Genomic DNA, 16,885 nt, shown 5'->3' on the forward strand with positions numbered 1-16,885 from the left:
CGGCAAATAGTTAATAAAAAGAGTGTCAGTAGAGTGAATGACGCCTGAAACAAAGACCTTGGCTATTGATGGACCCAAGTGGGGAACCTTACATAACGACTTTGTGAAGTTCTTCGCTTGGGGTGATTGCTAGAGAGATTGATCAGCAACCTGGGTCGGAGCAGTATTGCAGAACGAACGTGTTATTTACTTAAATAGCAAGAGAATTCTGGATCAATCTGAAAAATCTCTATCCCTTCCACACACTACTCCTTTTCCCTACCGAGTGAGTCACGCCTACCTCGAAAGGGAAATGGCTTAATGTTGTTATAATAACATGAATCAACCTCAATCTCAATTGAATTACTTTGAAGTAGTGGGACTACCACGGAATACTTCAATTTTTCTAGATTACAAATGAATGACAGCGGATTGCATGTATATTGCTCTGGAATGCTGGAATAACTACAAATTAATTTAACCACTATGGACTGCAAGCAGATTATTGAGAATGAGGAGAGGGTCACTGTGGATTATAACTGTATTGCTCCAATCCATACCTGGATTACCCCTGGTTACAATGGATAGGTCAGGATTATAAAATGGTTATTATAATTTAGAACTGGGTTACTATAGATTAAAATGGCGTTACACCGAATTAAAAGCGAATCACTCTAAAATACGGCGAATACCTTGGATTACTTGGAATACTCTGGATTACACAACTAATTACTTTCGTAAGAACGGGATTACTAGGAATTACATTTGGAACACTCATCAAAACTGGAGTAATACAGATTAGAACCAGATTTTTCTCGTATTACAAGTAAATTACTCAGCAATACTGGAGTAACCACGAATTACTCTGGAATACAAGATTATCACCGCGGATTACAGGCTGGTTACCGCGGACTCAAACTGAATTACTCCAAAAAGAACTGGATTCTCCCGGATCACATATGAGTTACTCTAGATCACCTAGACTACTAAGAATTACTTGAATTATTCTAGATTAGAAGTGGATTAAGCGGATTACCAGTAAACTACTCTGAAATACGGGATAAACTACAAATTACATTAATTGGACTGGATTATGAGCAGCTTACCGTGAAGAACGAGAGGAGTACCTTGGAGTGCAATATTAGATTTCTTTACTTAGAACTTTATTACTTGGAATTACATAAAGATTAACGTTCAATTAATCTTTATTACTCCAGATTATTATTGGATTACCTCTGATTACAAATAAATAAAAATGGGATTACCGCGGATTATTTTGAACACTCTGGATTACAAAATGTAATACCCCAGAATAATGGAATTACCGCGGATTACAATGATATCACTCCGAAATATTAGGATTACAACGAATTTCATACATCAATCTGGATCACAAAAGGGGTGCTTTAGAATATTGGGAATAACAGCGAATACTTAAATTATTCTAGATTACAGGTGGATTACAATGGATTAAATTTAAATTACTCTGTAATACTGAGATGAGTAAACATTACTTTAACTATTATAGATTGCAAGCTGATTATTATGGATAACGAATAACAATTTAATTACTCTGGAATACTGGGATTACCAAGAATCACAATTGAACCAATCCTAATAATAGGATTACAAGGGATTACTTAAATTAATCTAGATCACAAGTGGATTACATTGAAATACTGAGATTGCCACAAAATAGTTGAATCACTCGGGATTACAAGTGGGTTACTTTGGAATACTGGGTTCACTACGGAATATTTGAATTAATCTGGATTGCAAGTGGATTAGGGCGCATTAAAACTGGAGTAATACAGATTAGAACTAGATTTCTCTCTTATTACAAATGAATTGCTCAGTAATATTACTCAGGATTACTAGTAAATTACTCTAAAATACTGGGATAACTACAAATTATTTTAATTTTTCTGGATTAATTCTGATAGATCAAATTGCAAGAGGATTGATCCGCAATGATGGGATTACCGCGAATTACATTAAGCACTGCGGATTACAAAATTCAATATTGCGTAATTATGGAATCACCACGGATTACAATTGAATCAATCCGAAATATTATGATTACAAAAAATGTTATGCATCAATTTAACCCTCTGTTGCACATATTTTTCTGTTCAGTGAATTCACTTGCAAGTTCTTATTATTCAGGGATTTTCGCAGCTACTGATCAGGAATCTAAAGTCAGAATTTCGAAATTTTCAATTTAAGGTGCCGGATTCAGGATGGCAATTTCAAAATTTTGAAAAAAGAGATATATAGGCTTGAAAATTTCTACTCAGGGGTTTTTGGGGTCGCTAATTGCGAATTTGTAGTCAGAATTTCGAAATTTTAATTTCAAGATAGCGGATTCAAGATAGCGATTTTAAAATTTAAAAAAAGAGATGTATGAGCTTGAAAGTCACTACTTAGGGGTTTTTGGGGTCGCCGATTACGAATCTGAAGTCAGAATTTGGACATTTTCAATTCAAGATGGCGGATTCAAGATAGCGATTACAAAATATTGAAAAAAGAGATACATGAGCTTGAAAATCTCTACTCGAGGGTTTTTTGGGTCGCTGATTTTGAATTTGAAGTCAGAATAATCATCGATTCCAAAAACCCCTGATTAGGGGTTTTTAATTTATTATATTGAATAGATTCTTTAAAAATGAATTCTTCCGATAAAAAAGGCATTTTTAAGTTAATTTATTTATATAACAATTATTATAAACAATGATGTCAAAAAAGGGCTATATTCTAATGTTCTCTTACCAATAAGTTAGGTAATAAACAATAAAACCTGACCTATATACGTTAAGAATTAATTAAATGGCAAAAATCTGAAGTTAAGTAGGTGGGATCCCACGTTCCCACTGTGCAACTAAGGGTTAAATCACAAATGGGTTACTTTGGAATACTGGAATTACCACGGAATACTTAAATTACTCCGGATTACAAGTAGATTACCTTAAAATACTGGAATTAACACGAGAAATTTGAATTACTCTGGACTACAAGTGGATTACTTTGAAGTACTGGGATTACCACGGAATACTTGAATTACTCTGGATTACAAGTGTATTACTTCAGATTCCTTGACTTAAATTATATCGGATTACAAGTTTGAATAATCGAGCAGTCCAATGGATTACCAGATTTTTTTCCCTTGTGACTATGTATTCTGACATATTTCTAATAATTTTTTACAGGCTCGTTTTTTGAGTAGAGTGTTTTACAAAAACCAGTTACTGGAGTCGAAGTAACGACAGATTTGCACATTGGAGTGGCTCTATTGTCGGCGCCAGTAACCAGGCAAAAGGAGGCGGAGGCTTTAGACCTTTTGCACCGACACGAGGGAATTGAATCGTTCGATTATGCAAACGTGACTCTGTGCTATTAATCCACGGTGCGTGGTCCGATTGTAACGTGGTATAAGGTATCCACAACCTTGATGCGTCGCTAAATTAAACAAAGAAAAAAATTGAATCGTAGACATTATTAATTTATAAATTGGTCAAAGTGCTAATTTGAAGAAGAAAAAAGGACAAAAACTTGAAAAGACGTTTGGTAATGGTGGACTTTATATTTTTTTAAAATAATAATTCTAAGTAGGAACAATCGATTCCTAAAAATATACCTCAAAAACACTCCCAAACTATGATTAAAATACTGAAAGGGGCTAGAAAATTTTGAATTTTTTTTCGAAAGGTATCCCTTCAAATTTTTTTCTTTTTCGTTTCTTTATTATTCTCTAAAAATCTCATAAAATCTTTGGAAATAATACAACAAATTTTGAAATCCTTTAAATATTGTTAACATTTTTGACATTCCCTAGGATCTCTTGAACTCTTTCCATTGGAAATTATAAAAATACATTAAATGAGAAAAATAATTTGAAATCGATTGAAAAGAAATTAAGTTAATCTTCTTTATTAGAGTTATTAAAAAAGACAAAGTTTGAATCTTTGCAAATTTTTAAAGTCCCTTCAAATATTTCGAATCGTTAGGAATGTCTAGAAATGTAATTTAATTTAATTTATTCTTAAAAATTCTTTAAAATTCCCTAAATCTTTTGAATTCTTGGACATCCCTAGATATCATTGGAAGTTCAATCAAATCCTTTAAATCTTGTGAATTTTTTAAAAATCTTTTAAATCGCAACATGGCACTTGAAATTCAATTCAATTTCAATAAGTTATCAAAAGTATCTCAAAAGCCCTCAAAATCTTTGGAACGCCTACAAAAGTTTTGAAATCCCTTTGATTTAGTTAAAATTCTTGAAATTTCCTTGGATCGCTTGAAATCTTTCCTTTGGAAATTATAAAAATGCATAAAGTGAGAAAAATCATATAAAATTATTTGGAAAGAAATTAAATTTATCTTACTCAGGGAAGTTTCTAAATAAGAAAAACGGTTAAATCATGTGACATTTATTGATCTTTAAAATCGTTAAGAGTCCCTTGAAATTTAATTTAATTTGTTTTACACAAATGTTTAGAAATTCCTTGAAATTTTTGAAATCTCTAAAAAAATCCTTTAAAGCTTGTGAAATTTCTTAAACTACTCAAACGTCTTTTAAAATCTTACAAAATGCTAACATTCTCTTGAAACTTAATTTAATTAAATCATTTTCAAAATTTCCCTTGAAATATCTTGATATTCTGTTGAATACCTTGAAATCTTTCCGTCGGTAATCGTAACGATGCATTTTAATAAATAAATATTATTTTAAATGCCTTAAATAAAAATTAAATTGAACTTTCTGTAAAAAAAGTTTAAATCTCTAGGAATCTTCGTAAATCTTAAAAATTCCTTCAAATATTTGAAATCGCGAGAAATCCCTTAAAATTTGATTTAATTTAATTGTGTTTCTTAATTTCTCCAAAAATCCCTTAAAATCTGTGAAAGTTCTAAAAAAAATCCTTCAAATTGTTCAAAATTTTGTATATCTTTAAAACCCCATGAAATGACAAAAATTTTTGAAACCCTTTCAAATCCTAGGGGAATCTAAAAATTCTTCAAATCATATGAAATTTCATAAAATACCTTAAAATCCTTTGAAACCTTTCAAATCCCTAAAGGCCCTTGAAATTCAATTTTATTTGAATTTTTTTTCAAACATATTATTGAAAATCCTTAAAGTCTTTGAAAATCCTATCAAACTTTTTGAAATCCATTTAAGGTTTTTTTAATCTCGTGAAATTCTTTAGAATCCCTTGAAATAATTCCTTTGGAATTCATGAAAATGCATTAAAATAAGCAAGAATTATTAGAAATTCCTTAATAGAAGTTATGTTGAATTTATTCCGTAAAGTTTCTTAAAAAGAAAAACGTTCTAATCTTTAGAAATCGACAGTGATCTTTAGAAAATTTTTAAATGGCTTGGAATTTTTGAAATCGCCAGATCCCTTAAAATTTAATTAAATTTACTTATTTTCCAAAATTCTTTAGGAATCGTTTTAAATCTTCGGAAGTCCTACACTACTTTTTGAAATCCCTGGAAATTTTTAAAATCCAGTGAAATTTTTAAAGTATTTGAAATCCCTTGAAATCCTTGGGGATTCAATCAAATCCTTTGAATCATTTACAATTTCCTAAAAAACCTTGAAATCCTTTCAAATCTCTCAGAATTCTTAGAGCGCCTGGCAATTTAATTTAATTTAAATTATTTCAAGAAGTTCCCTCGAATGCCTTGAAATCTTTAAAAATCCCATGAAACTTTTTGAAATTTTTTTCAACTTTTTTAATCTTGCAAGATTCGTCTGAAATATAATTAAATTTCAAATTATTTCAAAAAGTTTCCTCGAAATCCCTTAAAATTAAAAAAAATCCTACATCATTCTTTGAAATCAATTAAGATCAAAATTTATTAAATTTAAATTAGACCAAAATCCAAATTAAAAATCCCATTTAACGTCCAATAATCAAATTGATGCAAAATCCTGTTAAACAAAACAAGAATCCAACGACCAAATTTGGACCACAACGAATAAACGAAAACCAAAAATCCTATTGTAATCTGAATAAAAAACAAAATAAAATTTTCGGAAAAAAATAAAAAAGTGGAAAGAAAAATGAAAAAAATTTATTTTATTTTATTTTTTTTTCAGATTACAATAGGATTTTTGGTTTTCGTTTATTCGTTGTGGACCAAATTTGGTCCTTGGATTCTTGTTTTGTTTAACAGGATTTGGCATCAATTAAGATTTTGTAAATCTCTTCAAATTTTCTTGAATGCCTAAAATCTTTTCTTTGGAAGTCATGAAAATTCATTAAAATATTGAAAATGAAAAATCATTTGATATTCCGTGAATAGAAATTTAATTGAACTTACTCAGTAAAGTTCCTAAAAAATAAAAAAGTTCAAATCTTTATAAATCTAAAGAAATCTGTAGAAATCTTCAAAATTTCTGGAAATATTTAGAATTGCTAATAATTTCTTAAAATTTCATTTTATTTATTTTCTAAGATGCTCTAAAAATCCTTTCAAAACTTTTTAAGTCGTGCAAATTTCTTTGAAATTCCTTTTAGTTTTTGGAATATTGAAAATCCCCAAAAATTCTCGGAGGTTTTGAGAAATAGCTGAAACTCGTGTGACATTTCTTGAAATACCTTGAAATCCTTAAAATGCTTATAATCGCTAGGAGTCACTTGAGATTTAATTTAATTTCAATTATTTTTCAACGTTCTCCTGAAACCCCTTGAAATCCCTGGAAATCCTATTAGATTCTTTTACATCTTTTCTTTGGAAATCTTGAAAATCCATTAAAAAGTTTAAATTATTATAAGATGCCTTTAACAGAAATTAAATTGAACGTATTCAGTAAAGTTCTCTAAAAAAAACGTTCAAATCTCTAAAAATCTTTTAAACTACATAAAATATTTAAAATCGTTAGGAATCCCTTTAAATTAAATTATTTTCTAAAATTCTTTAGAAACCCCTTCAAATATATGGTAATCCTAGTAAAATGTTCAAAATCCATTGGAGTTTTGAAAAGCTTCTAAAATTTGTTGGAATTCCTTAAAATTCCCAGAAATCTTTGGAAATCCTAAAAATCTGCTAAAATCCCTTGGAATGTTTCGAATCTTACGAAATTCCTTAAAATTCTTGAAAGAATTTTTTAATTTTTTGATAAGTGATATAAGAAATTTTGAAATGTTTAAAAAAATTAAAATTAATTACTCGGTACTAAGGAGCTTTTTCGGAACCCTAATGGGATCCTAAAAGCACCTTTTTTTAAATTTATTTTTTCGATCAATTTCCGGTTATCAGATTGATCTCGCTAATCTGGACTAATTACTGTTGTTCCGATGGAATGCTCAGGTACTTAGGTCAATAGCAATTTATATCGTATGCTCAATAAGCGATGAGTTCGAAATGCCGCAAAATCAGAGGCACACAACACGCATGAGAAACTTCATTTCATTATGTTCAGAAGCTATCGACGCGTAATCACCCGATGATAAACGGAGCGAAAACTAAAACCATCTCTGTCAAATGCAAACAAAAATGCATGAATTTATTTTGAAAAAAAATTAATATAATTTAATAAGCGTCTATTTATAAGATAAAATGGATTTTTAGAATTATTTTATTTATTAATTAAAAAATTATTGCATAAATACATAAAAACTGTTTGAGATATAGAATATAATAATTTTCAAATATTTTCAATACTTCTCTTATAATATATTATTTTAAAAAGTTTTCAACATTATTTGTTTAAATTAAAAATAAAGTAAAATTTATGAAATTATCCTCTGATTCTATATTGTGGCTATTTTAAATTTCGTCAACAAGACATTTTTTATAAAATTCTGATTTTAATAATAGAGAGAAATTCTGGCTCCGGAAGTTTGTTTTTTTCCTTTAAAAAAATTATAAATCAGTTACTATTACCATTCTAAGAAAGTTTACAGACCTTCTTGGAACCAATAGCGAATCTGTAATAAAATTTTAGCTTTCGGGTGGGGTAAAAATTCATATTTTCTTCTGTTGGCCCATACATCACTCTGGCTCTGAAAACAAATTAAATTAATTTTCCTGCAATATATTTTTTTTAGATTTACAATAAAAAAAAGGAATTAGGTCGAAAACTATCGATTGGTAAAGCAAAAATTTGTTTTTTAAAATGAACCTTGAAACTGAAACACTCAAAACTTCATAGAAATTCTTATTATTCAGATTGAAAATACGTGTCGCCTAATTTCGCTTAAAAAATTTTCTTCTGTAAAAGATTTTTCGGCCTGAAGTAACAAATTTCAACTTAATTGTAGGATTTTCAAGTAGAAAAGCTTAATTTTAGGTTACTAATGGAATAGTTGAATTTTCAGTTGACAGATTAATTTAAAAGAAAAAATATTTGAAAAAAAGTTTAGTTTTTAAAACGAAAATATGAATTTTTAACGAAAAAGCTCATTTTCAATTATTATTTCATTATAAAAAATGAATTCTCAACAAAAACATAATAAATGATATTTTAACAGCAACAAAAAGTAAATATTGAGCGAAATTGTGGAATTTTCACATAAAATGTTCAACCAAATAGTTGAATTTTATACCATATACTTGTATTTTCTTTCATAGTAGTTTAATTTTTAATCCAAAGAAACAATGTTTAAATAAAACCGTTTAATTCTAAACCCCGAAAAATATAAATTCTTAACAAAAAAGTTAGTTTACAGCAAAATATTCAATTCTTCAAGCTAAAAAGACGATATTTTACAAAACAGTTTAATTTTTAATGCGAACATATAAATATTTTTAAAAAAATTAATAAAGCATATTTCGAATTAAAAAATATTATTTGTATAATTGAACAAAAAGTAAAGGAAATCAACCAAATTGTAAAAGCTCCGCACCAAAAAGACGATTTTTTTACAAAACTATTGAATTTTTAAACTAAAAATATGAATTTCCAATATAAATATTAATTTTGAAACAAATAGTTGAATTTTCTACGAAATGCTTCTATTTTCTATTAAAATAACTCAATTATAAGTAGAAAAGACAAATTTTCAGTGAAAGAGTTAAAACTGAAATATAAGTTTTGAATAAAAAAGTTAATTTCCAACTTAACGGTCAAAATTTTCAAGTTAAATAGACGCTATTTTTACAAAACAGTTTCATTTTTAATCAAAAAGTAAAAATTTTGAACAAAATAGTTCATTTTCAACTAAATAACTAAATTTTTTACATAAAGAAATTAATTATCAAACAAAAAGGACGAGTTTTCTACCATCAAAGATTTTTTAGGTAAAAACTAAAATATTTGAAAAAAAGGATGACTTTCAACAAGTAATTCTTTTTTTAAAAGTTATTTTGTTGAAAATTCATATTTTCCGATAGAAAATTTATCTTCTTGTTTAAAAATCCGTGTTAAAAAATCTTTTTTGTTAAAAATTTAACAATTGTCTTAAAAAGTATCCTTTTTGGTAGAAACGTCAACTTTTTTGTTGAAAAATCGTCCTTTTGGTTGAGGATTCAACTATTTTGTTGAAAATTCGTATTTTTTTGTAAAAAATTATACTTCGTAGTTAAAAATTTAACTTTTTGGTTAAAAATGTATGCTTTTGGTTAAAAATTCCACTTTTTTGTTAAAAAATATCCTTCCTGGCTTAAAAGTCAAATGTTTTATTGAAAATTCGTCTTCATTGGTAGACTTCAACTGTTTTTGATTTGAAATTAAAATCTTATTTCGGTTTCAATACGGAAATATTTAAATAAAATTTTTCCTGGAGAATTCATCTCGTTTGGTTAAAAATAATTCTAGTTAGTATAAAATTCAACAATTTGGTTAGAAAATTATTCTAATGTAAAATTCATCTCTTTGACTACAAATTTAATTCTTTTGTTGAAAATTAATTTTTTGCGATTGAAATTTAGTTTTTTTCCTTAAAATTTAGTCATTTAATTATTTGTGGAAAATTTATTTTTATTTCAGCTGAAGATTCTGATGTATCGTAGAAAATTCGACAACTTTTTTGAAACTGCATGTACTTTGTTTAAACTTCCTATTTTTCTTTTGAAATTCAACTATACTTTATGTATAGTAATCCACAATAATTTTATTGAATCCAGAGTAATCCTATCCGATCCATAGTAATCTTTAGTAATCTAGGGTATTTATTTGCACAAAGGTAATCCAGGATAATTTGAAATAATACAGAATAATCAACCTTCGCTAGACCCCACTTTTAACTATAAACAAATAATACCTTATTGTAAAATTCTCGAAATTGAAGATGGTAATTTAACTCCTCGCTCAAAAAAAAAAAATAAGTGAAACGAAATGGGAGGAGTCACAGAGAGTGAGAGGAAGAAGAAAAGAGAGGGCGAAGGCAGGTAAGGTGGAAGAGGAGTAAGACAAATAAATAGACGGTTGCTAAAGCGTAAATAGTAACATAATACAGCATAATGGGAGCATGATGCTCGGTGGTAATGTCGGTTGAATCGCCATGGTTAAAGTTATAACCCGAGGCCTTTGTCCGGGGCGAAACTTCCAGCTAGCTTTACCCCGGCTCTTATTAAACGTTTTATAGACGCTGCCAGTTAATCTTCCATCCTACTCTTCTTCAGATCCTTCATAATGAAACATATCCCCCAGAATTAGGACTGCCTCCCTTTTCACGTTAACTCTCAAATTTTCATCCACTAAAAGTCCCGCTAATTTTCTTCCATTGTTTTCAAAAGACAATGAAAAAAGTAAACATTCTTTTAACTTACACCAGAACCCCGCTTTAGTAACCACCAGTTTTGCAATTCCTAGAATTTCTGGCCCAAACGGTTTCTCTGGGAGAAGAGCGAGAGGCGGTTGTGACTCTCGCCTCAGAAGGGCCGCAGTGCGCGATTACTCAGTTGATTATATTGCGCAATATGACGCATTAAGTTTCTTATTTCGATCTTTATAATAGTTTTATGGGAAAGCACCCGACGGGCAATCGGAATTTTTATGGTTTGATTCCCAGATGAGCGAAGAGAGTAGATCTTTGTGCAGAAAAAATTTCATATAATACATTTTTATTGAGAATAAAATTCACCTTTTTTGGTTGACAGTTCAGCAGTTAAATTTTTTATTAGGCAATCACCTTTTTTGGTTGGAAATTCAACTTTTAAATAAAACAATTGGATTTTTATTGTTTTTTTTTTCTATTGGTCTGAAATCAATATTTTTTGGTTACAAATTTTTATTTCTAAATTGTGAAAAAATTGTTCTCTAACTCAGCTGGAATCCGAGCCCAGGTTTCCAATCAATATTTGTTATATTAATTTTTATTTATTAAAAGTACAAAAATTGCTTTCAAGCTCTGCTAATTTAGAAACAGAAATAAATATTTTAAAAATATTGATTTTAGGCCAGTAGACATAAGACAGTGAACATCAAATTATTTAATAATTCTTGTCCGGTCAAAACCATAATATTACAAAATATATTTAGACGAAAGTTGAACTACTTTATTAAAAATAATTTTATTGGTTTACGATTAAACTATTTTGTTGAAAATTCGTCATCTTTTTTTTTAAACTTAATTTATCCAAATAAAAACGTAGTTATAACATTTTTTGAAATAATAGTGTTTAGGCTAAAAATCTATTATTTAAGGAGAAAAGAAAACTATTTGGTGGATAACTAACTTTGTGGTTGAAAATTCCAACTTTCGGCTGGAAAAGTCAATTTAAAATCCATTTTTGGCTTAAAGATTCAATAAATTGTTTGAAATATTTCTGTCTTAAATACAAATCTTTCTTGTTCAAAAATTTATCTCTTTGAATGGACTTTTTTACCCACATTTTTTGGCTTTTGTTCTTGTTTTGATTAAAACTTATTGATTAAATATGAATCTATCCTGGTTAAGGATTTCACTATTTCATTAAAAATTTGCCATCCTTTTTATCCGAAGGAACTATTGGATTTAAAGTTAAATTACTTAGCTAAATTTTTTTTTTAGATTAAGATTAATTATTTTAGTGGAAAATTCATTTTCTTTGTTGAAACATTAATCATTTTGTTAAAAAGTTTTTTTTTTGATATATTTTAGTTCAAAAGTAATGTATTTTGTTTAAAAAACTTTTTTTTCGTTTTTAAAAAATTCATCTCTTCTGTTTGAGTTCAGCTGCTTTTTGTTGAAAATTACCTGTTTTGTTGAAAATTCATATTTTATAGTTAAGAATTCAAATTTTTATAGAAAAATTCGTATTTTTGAGGCAAACTTTATACCTTTTGGCAAAAACTTGATCATGTTTGGATAAAGATCACACTGTGTTTCGGAATAAAATTAGTTTTTTGCAAATTAATTTATCTAAATGAAAATATAGCTATCCCATTTTTTTAATTTGATAGTTTTTATTTAAAGTTCTATTATTTTAGTATAAAAGAATCAATTATTTTATTGAAAACTAACATTTTGATTCAAAATGCGTAATCTCGGCTAGCCAATTCAATTCAAATTTAATTTTTCGTTTGCAGATTCAACAATTTGTTTTATTTATATTTAATTAAAACTGCTGGTTAAAAAATTAATCTATTTTGTTTGTTAATTTAACCAAATACTTAAAAAATTCGTCAATTTCTTTGTCTAAAAAACTATTAAATTGAAAGAAATATCATTTTTATGGCAGAAGATTTATGTTTTTGTAGAAAAATTAATGATTTTGGATGACAAATTCTACTATTTTCTTTAAAATTACATTTTTTTTTTGGAAAAACTCATATTTTATGGTAAGAAAATTAGAATTATTTAGTTAGAAAGCTAGAAGAATTAAGAATTAATTATATAGAATTAATTAGTTAAATTAATTAGTTAGGAAATTAGAACATTCTTATCGGCTAGAAAATTCGATTAAAGTTCAATCATTTTTTTATGAATTTTTTTCTCCCGCGAATAAAAATCTTTCCTGGTCAAAAATGAATCTATTTTAGTAATTTTTTTCAAAGAGTGTTAAGTTTTTAAAAAATTAAAGCTGCTTGGTCATAAACTAATTTATTCTGGTTGTTTATTTAAATAAATTATTGAAAATTCATCTTTTTTCAAAAACAACTATAGGATTAAAAGTTGAATTACTTTGTTGAAAATTCAATTTTTAAGTTAAAGATTCATAATTTTAGTGAAAAATTCATCTATTTTTTAAAATTATAATTTTTTTTTTTAATTGTTTTTTCTATACGAAAATAAAGCTTATCAACTCGAAATTTAACTACACTATAGTGTATTCAATAATTAATACCGCTTAATTAGAAATTAATGTCTTGTTAAAAATTGCTTCTTTTTTACTAAAAATTAATTTTTTGTGTGAAAATTTGTCTTTTTTAATTAAATTGATTAATTTTTTTATTTAAACTTGAACATTTTCTTTCTTAAAAATGTATCTAGTTGTCTCAGTGTTGAACTGGTTTCTCAAAACAAAATTTTTTATAATGATTCATCTACTGGATTTAAATTTCATCTTTTAGGATTGGAAATACCACTTCTTTGTTAAAAATTAACTTTTTGGTTAAAAATTAACTTATTTGCTGAAAATTAACTTTTTTCTTGAAAATTAAATTTTTTGTTGTTATTTCGTATATCAGGAATGAAAATTCTAAGTTTTGGTGTAAATCTTTCTCGTTAAAAATGCATTACTCAGGGTAAAAAGTTCATCATTTCGGAAAATATCTTTCCTCCAGATTTATGTTTTTTTATTAAAAATTCAATATTTTGTTGAAAATGCAATATGTTTTGTTTTACTCGTTTGTCAAATAGAATAAAAAATAGAAAATTGGTGAGAAACTCAGTTGCTAAAGATCTGTGACGATTAAGCAGATGGTTTTGAAAAATTGTTTAAAAACTTGTCATTTTTCAATGAACCCTAGATTTTTTTTGCATTTAAAAGAAATATTTTGTGAGTAAAACACGAAATCATATGTTTTGAATATTGGTGAATCGCTATATTACTTAAAATGAAAATTATGGTATATCTATTTTTTTAAAGAGGCTCCATGAAAATATATTTCACATCGCGAAGCGGTAATTTTTTCCATGCCATTTACATCAATTAAGAGAACCACCAAGGCAAAAGCGGCTCTTGCATTCAGAGACGCACCTGCGTTTAAGTCTTATTTGCCGAACGCGTTCGAGCGTAATGACGCGTAAAGTCAAACGCCAAATAGCGAAAAAAAAGAAAAAAATTTTTTTAACATACTTTTGATTCACCTTCAAAATTTATGACCAGCAAAAGCAAGGATCTCGCCTTAATAACTTAATCGCAAACGCACTTTCTAATCCCTCTTGATATTCATATGGTAATTCTCATTTCAAAGACAGTTTTTCAAACTATTGAATAAAATGTTGAAAGTAGGAGATAAAATTCCAGAGCAGAGAAGATTAAGAAGAATTCTTGAGAGGATAAGAAATCATCTGTAGGTTTCACACTCTTTCCCCCATTTCTATTTCTTTTTAAATAATTCTTCTGTTTTGTCAGAAAGGCATCTTTTTTGGTGAAAAATTCAAATGTTTTTTTGAAAAAGTTTTCTTTTTTAATAGAAAATTTGTCCTTGAGGTTGAAATTTCATTGATTTTGATTTAAAGGTATATTATTATAGTTTAGGTTTAGAGATCATATCGTCTGGTTAAAATTTCATTATATTTGGTTGAAAAATTCACTATTTTATTTTTGGTTCAGAATTCATCACTCTTGGTCAAAAATTCTACTAACAGTTTGAAAATTCAACTATCTGGCACGGAGGCATCTTTTTGTTCAAAAATTCAAATGTTTTTTTTTGTTTTATTTAATTTGTATTTTTTGGATTAAAAACTCGTCCTTTTGGTTAAATTTTTCGTTTAGAGATCATTTCACTTGGTTGAAAGTTTATTTTTTCTTTGAGAATTCAACTATTATATTTTTGGTTTAGTATTTATCACTTTTGGTTAAAAATTCTAATAATATTATGAAAATTCAACTATTTTGGCACAAAGGCATCTTTTTTGGTCCAGCATTTGAATGTTTCTTTGAATTTTTTCTTTTTGATAAAAAATTTGTCCTTTTAGTTGAAATTAAATTGATTTTAATTCAAATGTAAATTATTATTGTATAGGTTTAGAGATCATCTCCTTTGTTTGAAAGCTCCACTAGTATGTTTTTGGTTCAGACTTCATAAACTTTTGTTAAAAATTCTACTAATATGTTGAAACTTTGACTAATTTGGCCCGGAGATATATTTTTTGATCAAAAATTCAAATGTTTTTTTATTGATTTGTCTTTTTGGATAGAAAATGTGTCCTTCTGGTTGAAATTTCATTGATTTTAATTCGAAAGTCTATTATAATAGTTTAGGTATAGAGATCACCTCATTTGGATGAAAGTTGATATTTTTGGTTGAAAAAATCATTATTATTTTTTGATTCAGAATTTAAATTTTTTTGTTACAAATTCTACTAATATGTTGAAAATTTACCTATTTTGGCTCTGAGGCATTTTTTTAAATCCAAAATTCCAATGCTTTTTTTTTGTTTCATTTTTCTTTGTGAATAAAAAATTTGAGCTATTGGTTGAAGTTTCATTGATTTTAATTCGAAAGTTTATTATTACAGTTTAGGTTTAGAGCTCATCACTTCTAATTAAAATTTCATTTTTTTGTTTGAAAACTTCACTAGTATATTTTTGGTTCAGAATTTATATTGTTTGGTTAGAAATTCTACTAATATGTTGAAAATTCATCTATTTTTGCACGGAGGCATCTTTTTTTGGTTCAAAATTCAAATGTCTTTTTTTGTTTGGTGTGTCTTTTTGGATGGAAAATTTTTCCTTTTGGTTAAAAATTCATTGATTTTAATTCGAAAGTCTATTATTATAGTTTAGGCTTAGAGTTGATCTCTTTTGGTTGAAACTTAATTATTTTGTTAAAGATTCAACCTTTTCAACAAAAGTTTGTTTGTGAAAATTCAACTGTTTAGTTAGACATTTGTATTTTTGGATTGAATATTTATCTTCTAGTGGAAAATTTACCTTTTTTGGTACATGGGTTATTATTGTTATACCATTAAGCCAAATTTGTTTCGTAGTAAGACATTTTTTAAATTAAAACTACCTTTATTATATTTTTGTTTAAAAATGCATCTATTTTGGTACGAAAGTTGAATAATATTTGTTTTTACCAAATTTAACATTTATTACAAAAAAGTTCTCGGCTTAATAATCATAAAATTTGTTAAACTTTTTTTCTTGGCTGAAAAATCTTTCTAAGTAGAAAATTGTGTTTTTTTGTATAAAAATTCATCCTATTTATTTTTAAATACAAATATTTCACTGTTCAATCATTAACCCTTACATTTTTTTTGACAATTACAGTTTTTCGGCCGAAGATTCAACTCCTTTATTGAAAATTTAACAACTTTGTTAAAAATTCATTTTTTTTGTTACAAAATTATTATTTGAGTTTGAAATTCATCTCTTCGGTTGAGAATTTTACTATATTGTTAAACAGCATTTTTTTACTGCAAATTAATTTTAATAAATTAGAATATAAGTGCCCTATTTTTATTAAAATTTTATAATTTTTCGTTAAAAATTAATTTCTTTTGTAAACATTATTTTTTTATATTCGTATTTTCTGCTTGAATTTAAGTGTTTTTTTTAATGTATATTAAAATCGTTTTTTTCGGTTGAAAATTTGTATCTGTTTGAGCAGAAATTTTATTCATATTTTTTGAAAATGTCACTTTTTGTTTCAAAGTTGGACATTGTTAAAATGAGTTTTTTTTGTTGTTAAAGATTGAAGATTTTAGTTGACCATTCATCTCTTCGGTTTAAAATTTATCTATTTTCTTAACAAGAAGTCTCTCTTCTACTTTAATTAAACGATTATTGATTTAAAATTAAAATCTTGTTTTTTTTTAATTCAACAACTTGACTCAAAGTTAAATAGCTCTGTTA

This window comes from Belonocnema kinseyi, chromosome 3 (genome assembly GCF_010883055.1).
Source record: "Belonocnema kinseyi isolate 2016_QV_RU_SX_M_011 chromosome 3, B_treatae_v1, whole genome shotgun sequence".
Classification (NCBI taxonomy): domain Eukaryota; kingdom Metazoa; phylum Arthropoda; class Insecta; order Hymenoptera; family Cynipidae; genus Belonocnema; species Belonocnema kinseyi.